Source organism: Schistocerca americana, chromosome 2, assembly GCF_021461395.2.
Source record: "Schistocerca americana isolate TAMUIC-IGC-003095 chromosome 2, iqSchAmer2.1, whole genome shotgun sequence".
NCBI lineage: Eukaryota > Metazoa > Arthropoda > Insecta > Orthoptera > Acrididae > Schistocerca > Schistocerca americana.
This window is the reverse complement of record NC_060120.1, coordinates 833,602,062-833,619,071: the sequence shown is the minus strand read 5'-3', so window position 1 is coordinate 833,619,071 and position 17,010 is coordinate 833,602,062. Positions and strand designations below refer to the sequence as shown.

At 39.1% G+C, this 17,010-nt stretch overlaps 1 protein-coding gene across 1 annotated transcript in view; it reads right to left on the bottom strand.

Moving 5' to 3' along the window:
* LOC124594467 (laccase-4-like) overlaps nucleotides 1–17,010 on the bottom strand; it is a 182,963-nt gene that overhangs the window by 30,359 nt on the left and 135,594 nt on the right. The window lies entirely within an intron of this gene.

The following is a 17,010-nucleotide window of genomic DNA, read 5'->3' as shown; positions in this document are numbered from 1 at the left end:
TGAAATACCTCACACATTAACTAATACAATAGATTTGATGTGGAATTCATCAGTTGAGCCCAAATGTAGAGCGTGCTAAACATGAATAATGAAAACAACATTTTAAAGCAAGTGATGCTGCACAAAACATACCAAAATCATTGATTATGTCAGCATCTAGTTCATTATTGTACTTTAAAGAAAGACACATGTGTGTTGAATCCATTCAAATTACTGAAGCAGTTTCCAAAATGTGTATGACTATTGGAAGTGATAGAAAGGTATCCATTACCAACCTAGATTTGGTGTTGTCACAATTACCAACAGATTAAAATGGGAATATTTCCATACAGTGATGTTTCCCAGCTCTAATATGGGATTCATTGCAAATTAGTTTCTTGGTTGAGTGCATTGCTTCTTCTTCTCCCTTAACTGCCAGTGTTTTTGTGAGCAGTGAATTCAGAGATAAATAGCCACTTTAATGTGGAGTTCTGTATTCACTTGCTTGCTACTGCTTCTAATGAAAATGCATTTTAAAGACTTATTGGGGAGTGTGCTGGTTGCAGCTCCAAATGCATTTCTGTGAATTATTTGTATTATAAGGACTGCCTGCAAGATCTTACATGTCAATCTTATATCAGACAGGTTTGCAGCTGATGAATGGTACAAAATGTAACCCAGAGCCACCTGAAGGCTTAGGCTTAGTTCCTCTGACGCTAAGTTGCATATCAGAGAACAAGTTTCTTCAAGCAAACATGATCAGCTGCCAAGTCTTCAATTTTCTCCCACTTTATCTTCATGCACCAAAGATCCTCTGCAAAAGTTCATTTCCAAGTGTTACAAGGTCTTTCTCTGCTTCTGTATCCCTACATTCGTTCACAACAGTGCTGAATCAGGGATTCTTCCATCTTTCATGCACAGAATATGCTCTACAAACTTCAGTCTTTTTTTACAATGATTCTGTGCAAAATGCATAGACCACTTTTTCTCAGCACTTCATCATTTGCAATATAACTGCAATAACTGATCTTCAAAATGTACCTAAGTATCATCAGTGAAGAACCATGAGCTCATACGCTGATTTTACTGACGTTTTCCAAGTCTCCTGCATGTACACTATTTGACCACAAATATTCATACACCTATTAGTGGACATTTATGTGGGATGTGTTGACCCCTCACCTTTATGACAGCTTGAACTATGCTGGGGACACTTTCAACAAGGTATCTGGATCCCATAGAGGAATGGCAGCTCATCCTTCCTCAAAAACTACAACCAGAGAAGATAGTGACTTTGGACACTAGGGTCTGGAGTGAATTCAACATTCTAATTCATCCCAATAGTGTTCTATTGGGTTCAGGCCAAGTCTCTGGGTGGGCCAGTATTGTCAACAAACCATTGCCTTATAGATGCCCTTTTGTGACAGCATTGTCAAATTGATATCATCATTGTCTCCATACTGTTCCTCTACCTTATGCAGTACACAATTCTGTAAAATACACTCCTGGAAATTGAAATAAGAACACCATGAATTCATTGTCCCAGGAAGGGGGAACTTTATTGACACATTCCTGGGGTCAGATACATCACATGATCACACTGACAGAACCACAGGCACATAGACACAGGCAACAGAGCATGCACAATGTCGGCACTAGTACAGTGTATATCCACCTTTCGCAGCAATGCAGGCTGCTATTCTCCCATGGAGACGATCATAGAGATGCTGGATGTAGTCCTGTGGAACGGCTTGCCATGCCATTTCCACCTGGCGCCTCAGTTGGACCAGCGTTCGTGCTGGATGTGCAGACCGCGTGAGACGACGCTTCATCCAGTCCCAAACATGCTCAATGGGGGACAGATCCGGAGATCTTGCTGGCCAGGGTAGTTGACTTACACCTTCTAGAGCACGTTGGGTGGCACGGGATACATGCGGACGTGCATTGTCCTGTCGGAACAGCAAGTTCCCTTGCTGGTCTAGGAATGGTAGAACGATGGGTTCGATGACGGTTTGGATGTACCGTGCACTATTCAGTGTCCCCTCGACGATCACCAGTGGTGTACGGCCAGTGTAGGAGATCGCTCCCCACACCATGATGCCGGGTGTTGACCCTGTGTGCCTCGGTCGTATGCAGTCCTGATTGTGGCGCTCACCTGCACGGCGCCAAACACGCATACGACCATCATTGGCACCAAGGCAGAAGCGACTCTCATCGCTGAAGACGACACGTATCCATTCGTCCCTCCATTGACGCCTGTCGCGACACCACTGGAGGCGGGCTGCACAATGTTGGGGCGTGAGCGGAAGACGGCCTAACGGTGTGCGGGACCGTAGCCCAGTTCATGGAGATGGTTGCGAATGGTCCTCGCCGATACCCCAGGAGCAACAGTGTCCCTAATTTGCTGGGAAGTGGCGGTGCGGTCCCCTACGGCACTGCGTAGAATCCTACGGTCTTCGCGTGCATCCGTGCGTCGCTGCGGTCCGGTCCCAGGTCGACGGGCACGTGCACCTTCCGCCGACCACTGGCGACAACATAGATGTACTTTGGAGACCTCACGCCCCACGTGTTGAGCAATTCGGCGGTACGTCCACCCGGCCTCCCGCATGCCCACTATACGCCCTCGCTCAAAGTCCGTCAACTGCACATACGGTTCACGTCCACACTGTCGCGGCATGCTACCAGTGTTAAAGACTGCGATGGAGCTGCGTATGCCACGGCAAACTGGCTGACACTGACGGCGGCGGTGCACAAATGCTGCGCAGCTAGCGCCATTCGACGGCCAACACCGCGGTTCCTGGTGTGTCCGCTGTGCCGTGAGTGTGATCATTGCTTGTACAGCCCTATCGCAGTGTCCGGAGCAAGTATGGTGGGTCTGACACACCGGTGTCAATGTGTTCTTTTTTCCATTTCCAGGAGTGTATTTTCATACCCTTCTGCTTTAGCACTTTCTTATACGTAATAAGAAGACCTCACCCAAACCATGAAAAACTCCCTCATACCATAATGCCACCTCCTCCGTACTGGCAATGTACATGATGGCAGGTAATGTTTTACCGGCATTCACCAAACCCAAATCCTTCTGTCAGACTGCTGCAGGGCATAGCATGATACATCACTCAAAATGACGCATTTCCAATCATCCACTGTCCAGTGGTGCCACTCTTTATACTACCTCAAGTGTTGCTTAGCTCACTGACTACAGAAATGTTTGGCTACAAGAAGTTGTTCAATCATTGTACCATATGTTATTCACATAACATTTAATGACTAGTTCCTGTATGAAGTCACTGAACTCTCCTGACAAATCCATTCTGCTGGTAGCACTCTGGAACTCACAAGTGATTCCTCCCACTGATTTACGCGATTCTTTACAGTCACCATCCACAATGCTCAACTGTCCCTGTCCATCAGCACAAGAGGTCTGTCTAGTCTTGTTTAGCTGTGGTTGCTCCTTCACATTTCCACTTCGCACCACATCACTAACAGCCAACTTGTGCAGCTTTCGGAGGATTGTACTTGACATGTTTGTTACTCACATAACATTCAATGACTAATCCATGTTTGAAGTCAATGACCTCTCCTGACCAAACCATTCTGCTGTTATTGCTTCTCACTGACAAGACAACACTCCTCTACTCCTTTTATGATGGCGGTTCTGTCCCTTGTGACATCTTGTGATCAATTCTGCATTACATAGAAATGTCTGGGTACTTTTGATCAAATAGTGTACAGAGCTATTGATGAGATGATAGAGGAGTATATCTAAAGCTATGTGGACATACTTAAAGAGTAATTGCCATATGGATCACATTCACTGGAAGACTGCAGAAGCTTGCTCATTTCTATGCCTGGTGTCCACATTTACATCCCCATGCTTACAGATAAGGCTGCTGAGATACGGAAATTGGTGAACATCTTGTAGTACCTTCTGTTGTACTATAATTTGAATGCATTGTGTTAAGCCAAGACTGGCCATTCCATCTGACTTAATAGTCATCAGTTGTAAATATTGTGGTGTTTCTTCCAGAAGAATAATGTCATCAGCAAAGTCCAGATCTGTAAGCCTAGACAGCTCATTCCAATGTGTACCCAAGTTTGACTTGCACATAGTTATCTCCATTATGAACTCTAAATTTAATATGAAAAGTAATGGTGACAAACTGCATCCTTGTCAGAATGCTAATGAAAGGGATGTTCCCACCTGATGTTCTTCTACAGCAAATTGAATCAAGATACAGGTTTCTGAGGAACTCATTTAGATGCCCAGAAATTCCACACAGGCTTACAATATTCCACATAGCCTCTTGATATTCCCTGTCAAAAGCTTTTTTCTACTTTCTACCAAACCAGAACACACGATGCACACAAAAGTTGAAGTACTTGATACACACAAATACTTGGAGTTCCCAATACAATCAGACAGTCAGATTACCCAATATACAAAAATACTTCAGAAGTAGTACAAATTTTGGCTTTCTTTGGTACGATGTAATACATGATAGAATTATTTCACTTAGGTGCAAATATAACAAAATGTCCAATAAGAAAATATTTAAAAATGCAAAATTGCATTAATTTCTAGAGAAAGTTTTGAAATGAATCAGATCTTTTACTATTGTTGTTTACATAAAAATTAGAGTCTAATTTTAAGAACTTTTGGAATGTAAATGTCATAAAATATTACTGATATGTAAATTTTTTTAAAATTGTAAATGATCAATATGTGATTGTAGCACCTTTGAGTTGTAGTAATACATGAGCATCACTGGACACTTTGTACCTTAGTTAGTTTTTGGTGTGAGATAATGTTGGTCAATAGTCTGGACTCTGTTCTGTTCTGTTGTTCTGTTATTTTACTTATCAATTACGATTGGAAATAAGCATGTGTGGAAGAGCTGTGATTTTTAATCTAAATATTAGTATTCAGCACAGAAAGTAAACCTATTTATCATACTGCAGCCAACTGCAATGGGTTATGACCAGAAAAGTTAAATGCATCTTAACAGGCTCCGCAGCTATTATCTCACTGATATATAAACACTAAAGCTCCCCCCTTTTATGCTCCAGATATTTACAATACTGGAAGATTGCAGAACAAACCAACTCATTTCTCAAATGAGGTTTTTGACCTCATTTTTACAAAGCAATGAACTTTAGTAGCAGCAAAGTTGGGAAGCAGTAGAAGTGGACAATTGGATTTGATTCATTTTTCTATCATGTTAAAAACAAGAAAAATGGCCCTACATTCTAGTCCAATGTGTCACTTGTGGCCACCTGACCACTATGTCATCCTGTGTCAATCATGTCACCGAATGTGGTATGCAGGCTTTCCAGACCTTCAAGCCACTCATTCAGAGTCAAATTGTTCCCAGTTGGCCTCACAAGGCTGAATGGACTCTGGTTCATTCCTCCCACTAAGCAAAAATCCCTCATGGTATCAGAGATTGAACCCACGTGCTCAGAATAACAGTCAGGCAAGCTGAACACTGCTCTATGGAGGCGGATGCTACCATGTTTGGCAGAACAAATATTTATTCAGTACAGGATCTCCTGTTCTGAAGCTACCCTGTTCTTCTCATAGTCAACAGTCTACTGCTTCCGGTGTCCTTTCTAGAAAGATGAGGCAAAAGACTTCTCCTGGCACTGGGAGAAGCAAGATATCTCTCCAGTTTGACCATGCAATTAGTTATCCTTACTTTCATAGTTTAGCTATGATGCCATATCTCCAATTGTCTAGAAAGCGGACACAAAGGAATTACAGAAATTCACTGCAAGTGGGCATTCACTGAAATCAATGAGGAAAGTTGAAAATGGACTATCTTCACATGCCTCCCATCAGACCCAAATTCTCAGCTTACTCACACACTACTGATGTAGTGCCCCTTGCCCATTATCCTCATTTCTCATGGATTCATAGCATTTTGCCAATGCCCATAAGAGTCTGTGCCTGGCATGCATCTGTACTGAAGAGATCATTGACCATCTTGCTTTAATTTGCTCACTAGATAGTTACTCTAACCACTACACCTTCTGGACACAGTATTTATTGCTTCGAGCCAGGGTCTCCTGCTTACAAGACAGATAATCTCACCATTACGCCATCCGCAGTGGTCATTGCAACTGCATGGACTACCCTAGCATGCCTTTCATCATGCTGCTTCTGTGATGTCACCTGTTTTTATCATTAGCTCTTGCAATTTTGTCTCGTTTTTTTGCGGGCATTAAGTGGGTTGAGCTGGTTTAAGGTTTCTTTGAAGTACACAGTGCATCAGGTGGCATGCTCATCTTTTTTATGAACAGAAGTTTGCCATTTTCATCCTCCATGGGGTCATTTGTAAAACTATGGCCTCCGTAAAAATAAGTCCTGGTGTCATTTTGAGAGAAAGTATTTTTTGTCTCATTGTCTTTTTCTTCAAACCAACCTTTTTCGTCAGTTCCGCAGCTGCTTTTGACTCAGCAGTCAAACTCTGCATTTTGATGTCTACCTGCTTGAAGTTCTTCTTGATCTTTAGCTTGTTCACACTGTTGCTTTGTAAATCTTTCTCTCATATATCAGATGCCAAGATCGGTCCTGAAGCCATCGCTCTTTCTGTGTTCCTCTGCATCATCCAATTGTCTTTTCAGCACATGTATTCACAGAATCCTTGACTTTAAAGATGGTATTTCAGTGTCATCAGGTAGAAGCTGAAGTGATCAGAATCAGTTCTAAGGCTGATTATGAATGAATTTTCTACTTCCTTGTCTTCAGCTTTGGCACATCAAACAGTTGCTTAGGTTATCACCACTGCTGCAGCTTGAACTTCACATTCAAGTCTGTTGAGATGAACAACTGGCCCTACCCAACATTCGCAGCATGATAGATTTGTGTATCTTGCAAACATGACTTCCATCACACAATTACACAAATGTATTCAATTTCATTTGGAGTGTTTCACTCAGGTGAATGCCAGGTCTTCTTATGCATCATTTTATGTTGAAAGATACTACTGCTTAGACAGAGTCCATAAAGACTACAGAATAATATGAAACACTCATCATTATCAATCATTTTTTATTCTACCCGAGGGGTGCTGAAAACTGTTACTGTTATTGCTAAGGAACACATTCATATCATCCAGAAGAAGTGTATGATCATGACTGAATATTTCATCAAATACATTTTGCAACAGCTCATAAGAAATGTCTTTCTCTTCATTGTTTGAGTCTTCTATTGGCGCATAGACCTGCACAATATTAGTCGTGGTGTGAGTAGGATGAAAGTGTGCAGTAATTATTCAATCATAACTGGATTTAATCCCATCTGAGCCTTAGACACTTTTTCACTATGTGCTAGGCTAATAGTATGCATATATTGATCACTATGCCCTGAGTAAAGGAGTGTTTTACCATTGGTGACTGTTCAGTAGCTGCCTGACCAATGAACTTTTCCAAAGCACAGTATATTTAGTTTATAAAATCATATTCTTGGAGTAATTGTGCAAGATGCCCTGTTTGATTCACCCAAGTTCTAAACTGGGTGATATGCTTTGCATTACCCACTGAATTCCATTTCATTGGTGGCTGCATTCCCAGTTGTGTCATTCTTGGATTATTTAAGCCACTGTCATGTCCAAACCGAGATTCATATTCACTTTCAGGTTCAGATCTGTCAGGTTTGGATCACTGGATTATTCGTATTGTTTCTGTAGCAATAATAAGTTTTATGGGGTTGGGTTGCTGTTCATATGATAGTTCTTTGCTTGTATGTTACTGCAGACACATTGGAACAAAATCACATCTGTTGGAATTGAAAATGGGTGAACACATACAATGAAAACACCTGCTTTACAGTGTACATATTTTTGCTCAGGGCCCATGAAATCCACATCAGATATTAATCAAAGATTTTTCTGTTCTGCATTAAAAACTGATAATGCATATTTTGCAGCAAGATAAGTTTTGTTGTAGTTTATTACATACCTCGTGTAATGAAATTAGTTCCGATAGTATTTTCTGGTGTAGAAAAGTAATAACTTTACTTATTAGCTTGTATGCTATTGAGAATTATTCTGTAATAGCATTAATTCTGACATTTTGTAAACAAATGGCTCCATGTAGGCAATTTGTAAAGCAAAACATAAGAATTTGTTAAATAAGAACTATAAGTTTATTATATAATCAAAGAAAATAAAAAAATAAAAAATAAATTCCACAGAGTTGCTATGCATAAAAGAGCATACTTTGTGAGACGAAGTACCTGTGTGGACACGAATACACAAGTGCCTAACATTGCCAGCCAGATTTGGAGAAACTCAAAGTTCTTTGAGAATATATATTTCTTGACTATAGTTAAGATGTTTACTCATACAAGTGAAATGTTAATGCAATGCCATTTAGATTCATTTGCAGACTTGGACAGATTCATATGCAGAGGCCTTATACTGGATGTTCTGATGTGACAGAATGCTGTATATGTTGACCACATAATTGCACAAGAAACAGATTATAATTTACAAAGAGCAGTATATAGATTGAGCCAAAATGCAATTTATTATAACTTAACTATATCTGCAAATAAGACAAAGGTAATGGTTTTCAAAGGAAAAAATCCATTCAGCTTGAAATTAATAATAAACAAGAAAATTTTAGAAATATTCCTCTTCAGTTATCTAGGATGTTATATTAATTTTAACTATGACAAAGACATTTAGAAGAAGGTTAATAAATATCAAGCTATCTGTGGAACAATCAGAAAAACTATGGGAAGAAAAAGAAGAAAAGACATACAAATGAGGTTCCATAAAGTTAAGGCTGTACCAACTCTAGTTTATAGTTCTGAATCTTGAGCAGTAACAAATAATGAAAAATCATGTTTACAGGCAGCAGAACTGAATGTTATGAGATATGTAAAAGGCTGTAATGCAATTGATAAAATAAAACAAGAAGACCAGATTTAAAAATCTGTTAAGTTGTTGACAAGATAGAAGAAAATAGAACAAAATGGAAGGGTCATAATGATAGAATGACAGAAAACAGATTCCGAAAAAAGATAATGAATTATTGGCCAACTGAAAGGTTTTCTTGTACATTATTCATGTAAAATAGGAGTAGCAATATTATATTTCCTTACAGCAATAATCAGGCAGTTGGACAGCTCACAACTAGCAAAGAACAACATTAAATCTTGATTAAATAAATCACATCCAGTCATAACAAGACAGATAGATGTACTAATTCAATGTCAGTATCATGAAAACCACAGAGTTTAATTTATACTGACTAGTTCCAGTTGTACTTACAGCCATTTGTTGCAAAATCTCAAAATCATTTCATCATCCCCTATGATACTAACATTAGTTGCCCTTTATCCCTTCCTGACAACTCCACTGTCCTTGTAACTGTCTTGCTAAAGACACAGCTAATAACAGAATCAAACACATCCAGACCAGGCCCAGAGTAAGAGGTTCATCTCAGCTTAATGAGACTAAATGAGAAGTTGTTTCATTAAATGAGCAGTAATATCAACAAATGAAACACGAAAATCTTTTTAAATTAAAAAGCTTGCACCACGCTGAGGATGAAATGACATTTATTTCTTTTTTTACTGGCATAATCCAACAAGAGAGCTTAGGGAAAGATTATACAAAGCAGATACAGTAGGTGAAAAGTTTAACTCTGTTCGAAGCATATTCCTCCAGCCCTTCGAATTTGTTTTTATCCTAAAATATACAAGGCTGAAACTGAACAGAATCAGAAAAAAATGAGTAAAACCTGGCAGTAAAGTACCTTGGGTAGAAAAAAGGAGAATTCAACCTGCTCTAATGAAGAGGTTTTAACAAAGTTGAATGACTTTTACTAACAGTTATAGCAAAGTAAATTGGGACCCATTCTTGTTTTGTTTTGTTATTTGCCCCCTTAAATGAAATTTATTTATGTATTTATTTATTTATTTGCCTTCATAATTATCATTATTGTTAGTGAGAGATGTGCCATACAATAAAGCTGTCATTCTGTATCTTCGAGTAAACGACCAGGCCCAACTTTGCTAAATTACATTTGTCAGAATAATTTCCTAATTCATTTCAACCATCTCTAGAAACTAGTTTTGCTAAAACTCAGTTCTATTAACTAATAGTAATTATTTCCTAATCCAGTCACTTTGTTGACATGTAAGCAGATGTAATTACTATTTATTGATTTAATTATGAAAATAACCCATAGAAATACTTAAAGTATTCATGTATCTAATTTCCAAAACATGGTAGGAACATTAGCACTTAATTAGCTCCTGCACAATTAACACTTTTATGTACGGTATTGTTTATTTAGCTATTTTTCAGTTTTCATCATCAAGAAGGCTTATTTCAGATGAAACTCTTATCATAAAATTCAGATCAAAACCAATTTTTCTGCACTAGTCAGTTAATTTTAAATGTAAAATTCTAATTGTAAATTGTCAATATTACACTTTTAGCAATGTGAAACTTTAATAGCTATATTTGCAAAGCTACATAAGCACTGGTCATGAAGCCGTTTTAAAACAGACTGTTCCAAGATGTAGAGAGTGGAGCCCACATCAGTGAGAACCATAATAATGAGATGGTGCAATGATGTATTATTGTGAATAAAAAGACAGACACTGAAGCAGGATCATTAACAATGATTACTGTTAACTTTGAGATAAAAGTGCCACATGTATTGTTCATCTGAGTGGGACTGTTGACAGTTGGCTAGGTTATACTACACAATGAGTACTATCATATAATTATAGACAGTGCAGTATGTGCATCTGGTAATTGAGACTGAACTATATAATTAAGACATGGACTGGCCACAACTAATTCAGTGAGGGTGTCTTAAAACTATGGAAGTAAAACCTGTTAAACCAAATGTGGTAGTGTTGGCCATATTGCTGGATGTAGATAGTACTGTATTCACCCATATTTACAGTCACTTTTTCACCGAGTTTGCTCTCACCAAGGACTCACATGCTGATATATGACCAGTTATGTTATATCGTATGATAAAATGTTCCAGTCTGTGACCAAATAATTAGAACACATGCATAATGCACAAAAAATCATTCTAACAATAAAGCAGAAATGAACTGGAGCAGCATTATTAACAAGAAACAAATTAAAACAGTGAGATGAGTGAAACCAAATCTCCAGATAATACCTGAGCAGAAATGATTGAACACTGTAACCATTGGCCATCAGTTTCATCAAGGCATTCCAAATGATGCTAGCAATTAATGTACTTACTAATTGACAGTCAAATGAAAATGCATTAGATTTACTTTATTCCCAGCACAGATAGTCAATACTTTCAAGAAAACAGATTCTAAAGAAGTTACAAAATAATGTTATGTTCCTAAATAGCAGTTATTCTTCACAGTGTGCTACTGTTATTATCAGATTATTAAATTTTTGCAGTAGCTAGAAGTATCATTATAATCTGTCAATGTCTGAAAGCATATTTCCTAACAGACTCAAATCTGCAATAAATCACACCAATTATCAATACTGGATGTCAACTACAATTATAAATTCATTTCACTCAGATGAGCCTTTGAGAAATTAGTTTAGAACCTCTTTCTCTCTACCAATGTGTCATCACTGGATGCCACACATCTGAAGCAATCTGAAAGGCCATGCAAACAGAGCTGTCATTGGTCTATACTATGAAGGCATTGCCAGTAAGAGCACTGATACACCTGTGCCATCCATAGCCAATGTGCAAAGCTGGCTGTGATGGAAGAACAGAATGCTGGGTACCAGCGGGGAGAACATTGACAGCCAAAAGGCACCATTCTGTGGAGCAGTCAGACAGGAAGCACTGGAAGACAACACTTGGGTAGATGTTGGCTGCCAGATAGCACTGCACTGGCAACAGGAGTGTGCTGTTTGATGGGTCCAGTATGGTACATCCAGCGCAATTTCAATAAAACAGTCTGCCACCGTGCTTACTGGAGTGTATGCACTTCGGTTAGCCTTTGAGCTGTTAGTGTATTGTGTTTTGTATGCAGCTCTTTCCAGGTTCTGACACATATTGTGAGCTTGCATGTTGAATGGACAGTATTGAATTTACAGGAAGCAGGTGGTAGTACTGTGTAGCACGCACTCTGTGTGAGCGTAACTATGTTAATCTGCAGTGTTGTCAAATGATTTTGTGACTGATCAGTTACACCTGATTTTGAGTACAATGTTAAAGTCAGATTATTGGTTTATGTAGCAGCACTCAGTGAACCAGTTTGTGTTTGGCTTGTTGATGGTTATATATCTTGGTGATACACTGTTCAACATAGGTCAGGCGTTGTAGTAATTCTAGTTACTTGAAAGTGTGTAATTCAGCAGGGTAATGGGCACCATTGACTAATGCTATTAATTACTGTTTATTGATCAACTAAATAGAGATAAAAAAATAAACACGTGACTGTTAAATCACTTAAAGCAAAATCTGCCCAGCCAGATTTCATTTCTAGAACATATAGCATCTCAATTTGAGTTAGTACTAATCAGGGTCCAAAAGAAGTGATTTACACCAGCCCACCACCTAAAAATGTGAAGATGTAGCTCACTTCATAGAGATGGTGGATGTCTTAGAGAAATTCATCCCAAATTTTGCTAAGTTAACAGCTCTGCTTAATGAACTAAGGAAGAAAAGGGAAAAATTTTTTAGTGGGATCCATCCCAGCAGGTATTGTTCACAGCTCTAAAAGCAGTTCTGGCAAGCTTTTCCATGTTGGCGATGTCCAATTTTGGGCAGGAGTTTACTGTCCAGAAAGACACTTCAATATCTGGGGTGGCCCCTGTCCTACTTCAACAATATCCTAATGGGAGGTGCCTTGCAGCTTATTTGTCTCATTGTTCTCTCAAAAAGCTAAGTACTTTGTATACAGTCTTGAGGCCTGGGCACTGTTGTTTGTCACTCACAGCTGGGTTTTTGTGAGGCTAAGGCAGACAGGGCATATCGACAGGTGAGCAGTTGAGACCTCAGAGGTTAAACAAATTTGGGGGACAGAGAATGTAGTCGCTGATGGTCTGAGCCACATGTTTTGTGAGGACAATAAGGGAGATGCTCAGGATGAGGAACAGATGCAAGTTATTAACATCAAACCAGGTAAAGTGATGTGCCTTGTTTTGGTGGCTACTGCTCCTTTTTAAGAACATTGAACAATAACAAGTTGTGGACATGGAATTAGCTCCCATTACGTAAAAGCTTATGTTTTGAGGGAAAGTGCCTTGTGTTGTACAGCTCGAGGATGTTGTGTGTATATAATTGAAAAGCTGACATGGAAAAGGGTGTAAGTGCCAAATCACTCATTATTCCAATTTTGCATTGAAAATATCCTATGTGCCATCACCAGTGGCCTGGAGAGAGATCTATGTCCAGATCGACTGCTTGTAGTTCCCACTGACGCCGCTAGGTGGCATCTGATTAACTCCACGGTTGTTGGCATGGAAAAGGATGCATGTGCCATTCAGTATTCAGTGAAGTCTGAGTGTTGATTTATAATCACTACTCAGATCCCTTAATCGGGCAGGTAGGTTAGAAAATTTAAAAAGGGAAATGGATAGGTTAAAGTTAGATATAGTGAGAATTAGTGAAGTTCGGTGGCAGGAGGAACAAGACTTCTGGTCAGGTGAATACAGGGTTATAAATACAAAATCAAATAGGGGTTATGTAGGGGTAGGTTTAATAATGAATAAAGAAATAGGAGTGTGGGTAAGCTACTACCAACAGCATAGTGAATGCATTATTGTGGCCAAGATAGACACGAAGCCCACGCCTACTACAGTAGTACAAGTTTATATGCCAACTAGCTCTGCAGATGATGAAGAAATTGATGAAATGTATGATGAGATAAAAGAAATTATTCAGGTAGTGAAGGGAGATGAAAATTTAATAGTCATGGGTGACTGTAATTCAACAGTAGGGAAAGGAAGAGAAGGAAACATAGTAGGTGAATATGGATTGGAGCTAAGAAATGAAAGAGGAAGCCGCCTGGTAGAATTTACACAGAGCATAACTTAATCATAGCTAACACTTGGTTCAAGAATTATGAAAGAAGGTTGTATACATGGAAGAACCCTGGAGATACTAGAAGGTCTCAGATAGATTATATAATGGTAAAACAGAGATTTAGGAACCAGGTTTTAAATTGTAAGACATTTCCAGGGGCAGATGTGGACTCTGACCACAACCTATTGGTTATGAACTGTAGATTAAAACTGAAGAAACTGCAAAAAAGTGGGAATTTAAGGAGATGGGACCTGGATAAACTGAAAGAACCAGAGGTTGTACTGAGTTTCAGGGAGAGCATAAGGGAACAATTGACAAGAATGGGGGAAAGAAATACAGTAGAAGAAGAATGGGTAGATTTGAGGAATGAAATAGTGAAGGCAGCAGAGGATCAAGTAGGTAAAAAGACGAGGGCTAGTAGAAATCCTTGGGTAACAGAAGAGATACTGAATTTAATTGATGAAAGAAGAAAATACAAAAAATCAGTAAGTGAAACAGGCAAAAAGGAATACAAATGTCTCAAAAATGAGATCAACAGGAAGTGCAAAATGGCTAAGCAAGGATGGCTAGAGGACAAATGTAGAGGCTTATCTCACTAGGGGTAAGATAGATACTGCCTACAGAAAAATTAAAGAGACCTTTGGAGAAAAGAGAACCACTTGCATGAATATCAAGAGCTCAGTTCTAAGGAAAGAAGGGAAAGCAGAAAGGTGGAAGGAGTATATAGAGGATCTATACAAGGACAATGTACTTGAGGACAATATTATGGAAATGGAAGAGGATGTAGACGAAGATGAAATGAGAGATACGATACTGCATGAAGAGTTTGACAGAGCCGTGAAAAACCTGAGTCGAAACAAGGCCCCAGGAGTAGACAACATTCCATTGGAACTACTGACGGCCTTGGGAGAGCCAGTCCTGACAAAACTCTACCATCTGGTGAGCAAGATATATGAGACAGGCGAAATACCCTCAGACTTCAAGAAGAATATAAGAATTCCAATCGCAAAGAAAGTAGGTGTCGCAAAGAAAGTAGGTGTTGAGAGATGTGAAAATTACCAAACTATCAGTTTAATAAGTCACAGCCGCAAAATTCTAACACAGATTCCTTACAGACGAATGGAAAAACTAGTAGAAGCCGACCTTGGGGAAGATCAGTTTGGATTCCATAGAAATATCGGAACATGTGAGGCAATACTGACACTGCGACTTATCTTAGAAGAAAGATTAAGGAAAGGCAAACCTATGTTTCTAGCATTTGTAAACTTAGAGAAAGCTTTTGACAATGTTGACTGGAATACTCTCTTTCAAATTCTAAAGGTGGCAGGGGTAAAATACAGGGAGTGAAAGGCTATTTACAATTTGTACAGAAACCAGATGGCAGTTATAAGAGTTGAGGGACATGAAAGGGAAGCAGTGGTTGGGAAGGGAGTGAGACAGGGTTGTAGCCTCTCCCCAATGTTATTCAATCTGTATATTGAGCAAGCAGCAAAGGAAACAAAAGGAAAATTCGGAGTAGGTATTAAAATCCATGGAGAAGAAATAAAAACTTTGAGGTTCACCGATCACATTGTAATTCTGTCAGAGACAGCAAAGGACTTCGAAGAGCAGTTGAACGGAATGGACAGTGTCTTGAAAGGAGGATATAAGATGAACATCAACAAAAGCAAAATGAGGATAATGGAATGTCATCGAATTTAATCAGGTGATGCTGAGGGAATTAGATTAGGAAATGAGACACTTAAAGTAGTAAAGGAGTTTTGCTATTTGGGGAGCAAAGTAACTGATGATGGTCGAAGTAGAGAGGATATAAAATGTAGACTGGCAATGGCAAGGAAAGCATTTCTGAAGAAGAGAAATTTGTTAACATCGAGTATAGATTTAAGTGTCAGGAAGTCGTTTCTGAAAGTATTTGTATGGAGTGGGGCCATATATGGAAGTGAAACATGGACGATAAATAGTTTAAACAAGAAGAGAATAGAAGCGTTTGAAATGTGGTGTCACAGAAGAATGCTGAAGATTAGATGGGTAGATCACATAACTAGTGAGGAGGTACTGAATAGAATTGCCAAGAAGAGGAGTTTGTGGCACAACTTGACTAGAAGAAGGGATCGGTTGGTAGGACATATTCTGAGGCATCAAGGGATCACCAATTTATTATTGGAGGACAGCGTGGAGGGTAAAAATTGTAGAGGGAGACCAAGAGATGAATACACTAAGCAAATTAAGAGGGATGTAGGTTGCAGTAGGTACTGGGAGATGAAGAAGCTTGCACAGGATAGGGTAGCATGGAGAGCTGCATCAAATCAGTCTCGGGACTGAAGACCACAACAACAACAACAACTCATTTAAGTGTGTTTTGACGCTTACTGCAGAATTATATAGAGCTAAGATGTGAAGGAACATCCCAAAAGTGAAAGAAGTGTATAAACCTCTAGACAAGGTATGTTTCAATCAGTTCTTTGTTAAATATAACAACATAATCAGCACATTGTTTGCATTGAACTCCTTCAATATTGTTGCTGATACCACTGTGTTAATTCTATCCAGGCTTCCTGTGAATGCCGATATGCATATGCCAATCATTAATCAAGAGCGACATCCAGAAGATGTATGAGGATTTCTCTCATTCAGCAAAAGATGCACAAGGCACGTATTTAATGAGTCAAATTCAACTGACGAACATTTGCAATAAAATGTCATGGGAGCAATGAAGATCCAGCAGACAGCAGAAGGCAAGTGTCAGCTACATACACTATTCCATCACGGCAAGGAACCATATGGGTCTGTAACAATACCTTCTTAGCTGTTTTCAGAATATCGAGAAAGAAAACCAACTGTTCTTGGAACATTTAAAGGAAGGAGATATAGTGTTCAGGGATGCCCGAGGCACTTCCACCGCATCTCAGCAAAGCAGTGCCTCAGTCCTGACTTAAACATTAATCGGCTTTATCATGCATTCGAGGAAAAATTTCCTGAAACACATATTGATGGTCGATTTTATCGCAGAGTCTTCAAGAGAGA